We start from the raw sequence: 4,107 nt of genomic DNA on the forward strand, positions 1-4,107 counted from the left end.
TTTTTGCGAATTTCTCGGAAACCAAAGGAACACCTAAATTAATTTTGGAGGCCCTAATTAACACCTAAAAGACACCTAATTCCTAGCTAATTTTTATTGATTTTTGGCGACTTGGGTCAGCTAGGTTTATGGACGCGTTGTTTATCCGTGAAAAGAATTATCTTGCCGCGGAAACATTTAAAAAAATATCGCGTGCCCTGCTAACTTCCGTTTTTTCGCTCTCCTGTAAAATTTAAATGCCGTAAGGTTTTGCAAAAACATCGACGATATGTGTTTTTGAGAGAGATTTTATATTCAGGTGACCGCTGTGGTGTAGTAGTTAGCACTGCGCGCTACCACTCCGCAGGGCCTGGATTCAAGCAAAAAAAAAAAACAATTGTTGTCTAATAGCTGTCGCCTCTCAGCAGGAGATGACCAACCTCCGAGGGTATTTATGCCATGAAGAAAAGCTTCTCATAAAAATACAATCGCCGTTCGGAGTCGGCATAAATCTGTAGGTCCCTCCTCTTTGTGTGACATCAAGGCGCATGCCACAAATCGGAGAAGAAGCTCGGCGAAACACTAACGTATGTGTAAGCGCCAATCTAATATTATTATTATTTTATATGCTGCAGGTGGATGTCCGGGAATGTGCCGGAATTAGAAGATCTGTTCCACGAAAGTCGAAATTTTGTCTCAGTCTTCAGAGAAAATTGTGCTACACTTTAAGGTCACAAATAACACAAAAGAAAGATTTAAACAAAAATCTGCAACGCGGTTGGATTTTAGATACCGTAAGAATTAAATCCTTATTTAAGGGTCTTAAAGAAAAGTTGTGTTAATTGACATATTAGTGTTTAGTATGTTTTCCCCCAAAAATAAAAACGTATAAAATCATCTAAGTATCTATATATATAAAATAATAGCCGTTTTCGTTGTTCGGAGTTAACTCAAAAACTTTGGCTTCAATTTTTTCTGAATTTGAGTGAATAGCTGTTCTGATATTTATGTCGACAATACAATATTCAAACAAAATGAAAATAAATTGATTTGAAATAAATGACAATTTTTTGTATGAATATCCAAAAATATTTTTTCTATGCACATATCGAGCCCTAACCGCCAAAATAACGTAAGCGACATTTTTTTCAAAATTTTATTTTCGATGCAGCAATGCATCTAGATGCTCTAGGAATATTTCTGCATCAAAAAGAAAATTTTGAAAAATATGTCGCTTACGTTATTTTGGCGGTTAGGGCTCGATATGTAAAAACATACATATGTATGTATGTATGTATTGCTGCGCTTCTATTACATACGAAAAAACTTGTTTGTAGAAAAAAACTTTTACCAAAATGAGTTTGAATGATTTGAATGTTTTCCATTCATTCATTCACATTCTTCCATTTGAAGGTAGAAAATTTAAAACAAAATGTATATTCATAACTTACAAAATTCCAAACGGTGAGTGTTTTGTATGTGAAGTAAAATATTCAAACCTACTGTACTCTGTTTGGCTAGAAGTGTGAATGAATTCATGCAGTCCTCTAATTCATAATGCGTATTCATTTCATGGCAGGCAGTGGTTTTGCAGAAAAGGGACGTACTGGATAGCGCTGCAGCCGAAATATATAGAAACCCACGTGGGGTTTGGTCTGCTTTGGCCCTATATTCATCCTAGACGAATTTACTTTTCACATGGCTAAATGGAATGCTCGGCTGCTGTGGTTTAGTGGTAAGCAGTGCGCGCTTCCACTCCGCAACGCCTGGGTTCAAGCCCTGGTCAAAGCAACATCGCAGCGGTCGTCCCTCGGCAGGCAATGGCAAACCTCCGAGTGTATTTCTGCCATGAAAAACAGCTTCTCATAAAAATACAACCGCCGTTCGGAGTCGGCGTAAAACTGTAGGTCCCTCTGCTTTGCGTGACAACATCAAGGCGCACGCCACAAATCGGAGGAGAAGCTCGGCCAAACACTAACATATGTGTAAGCGCCAATCTATTATTATTATTATTAAATGGAGGATTCGTTTAAGTATGCATGTAAAGACCACAACATTGTGTAAGCGCACCTTTGCCTGACGACCTCATACACCCTAAATGCGATCTTGCACCTACCTCCGATTGACGAAACTGCTCGGGGCAGCCTTAGTACAGCAGTAAGACTCAAAGAAACCAATTCATAAATATTAAGGTAAATTGCAAAAATGGCAAATTGACAAGGAAAGATTCGGGCACGTCCGTAAAAAAAAGGAACACGGTAGGTATATCAATGACTCCATTTGAACGTTATTTCAGAGATCACACGACTCATTTAGTCAATGTAGGTGAAAACTTTTCATCCTGTGTGGGGGGGCGAGGATTCTTGGCGCTCCTATAACTGAAAACGCTCATATGTGTTCTTAAGTTTCCTTATAAGGACTTTTATTGGCTTACATGGTACATCAGACCAATGTTGAAGTTGCAAGACCATTGAAGAATATTACACACGCTTGGCACGACTCACGACCGATTTTGCTTTTAAACGATATTTTTGAATTGGCCAACGCAAAAGATCTTATTAGGCGCCGCGAAGCAAGCGGGCATTGGCTAGTTTCATATAAAGCACGTAATTATGCGGTTAACCGGGACCAACAGGGGAGATTGACCAAACTCCAAACAAACGTTATGGTATGGTACCAAACTTTCGTTATGGTATTATTTATGGTATCTAGTATATTCTTTGATTTTTTTGCTGCTAAAAGTGGTCCGTGGCTCCATAGTGCAACGTTCCAAGTTTAATATTTCTTAATCGTCTTGCCAATTTCAAAACTCATTAGTCTCGTCTCCTTTATATTGACTGATTGCAAGGGATGTTTACCTAAATATTGCCAATAAATCCCACTGAGGAGATTGTGGTGTGAAATTGCTTCACAAATGCATTGAAAATGTGAGAATCTACTTACTTACATACATACATACATATCACATCAAGAAACTCGCTGAATTCCAAGAAAGTGGGTGAATAGCTAGTGAATTCCTGCACATGCAGCAGAGAAATATTTATAAGCATGCATCATGCCACGTGGCATTACACATGAATAGAGGGAAATGCCTTCGGTGCCTTATAAATGCAATACTACGAGCTACACGAACAAAACGGGCAACAAAGAAATAAATACACAAAAATTCCACAGCCAAATATAAGGCAAAAAACAAAAATAGTAAGTGTCGAATAGTTAAACACGCCACAGGCAGTGCTGTTTCTGGGGACAGGAGGAATGGGCAACACCTATTTCCTTAAGCTGGGTTAGCACAGAATAACCTGCAACAATGTGCAACCAAGAATCCACAATGTGTTCTACTCTTTGTGGCGTGGCAGTCGAAAAGGCCAAAGTGACACATTCGTGCAATGCCAGCAACGTCGCGGCATGCAAGAAAAAATACATACATACGTAGCGTAGTAGCCATGTACATGCATACACACATACAGTGCCGAACAGAAGTATTGGCACAGTGAATTTTTCGCAATATATGCAAAGTTATTTATTCTAATTTATCTTCGATAATTTTTTATAAAAATATTGTTCGTTCCACACCAGAAAACATAATAATAAAATCTCTAAACTTTGTGCAAAACTCAGGAAAATTCATTAAATTTGCACACTAATTTGCAACTTTTTATTCAGATTTTTTAGAAAAATTCTAAGTATGCAGTTTTATAGCCCATTCAAATTTAGTAACAAAGTGCAAGTTTGAAGTAGCTAGAAAATCGCATTGATTTTTGGTAATTTTTTTTCACGCAAGCTCTTCCATACAAAGTAATTTGACAATTATTTTTTGTATGGAGAAAATGAGCAACACCTTCCACTAAAAAAATTGCCAAAAATCAACGCGATTTTCTAGCAACTTTAAATTTGCACTTTGTTATACTAAATTTGAATCTGCTATAAAACTGCATACTTAGGCTTTTTCTAGAAAATCTGAATAAAAAGTTGCAAATTAGTGTGCAAATTTAATGAATTTTCCTGAGTTTTGCACAAAGTTTAGAGTTTTTATTATTACGTTTTCTGGTGTAGAATGAACTATATTTTTATAAAAAATTATCGAAAATAAATTAGAATAAAAACCTTTGCATATATGGCGAAAAA

The 4,107-nt window shown here is 37.0% G+C and overlaps 1 protein-coding gene across 2 annotated transcripts in view; it reads right to left on the reverse strand.

Annotated features, from left to right (window-relative positions):
• Positions 1–4,107, reverse strand: part of LOC118738074 — a 379,871-nt gene that overhangs the window by 295,713 nt on the left and 80,051 nt on the right. The window lies entirely within an intron of this gene.

This window comes from Rhagoletis pomonella, unplaced genomic scaffold, assembly GCF_013731165.1.
Source record: "Rhagoletis pomonella isolate Grant_MI unplaced genomic scaffold, Rhpom_1.0 Rhpom_scaffold_00004, whole genome shotgun sequence".
Classification (NCBI taxonomy): Eukaryota; Metazoa; Arthropoda; class Insecta; order Diptera; family Tephritidae; genus Rhagoletis; species Rhagoletis pomonella.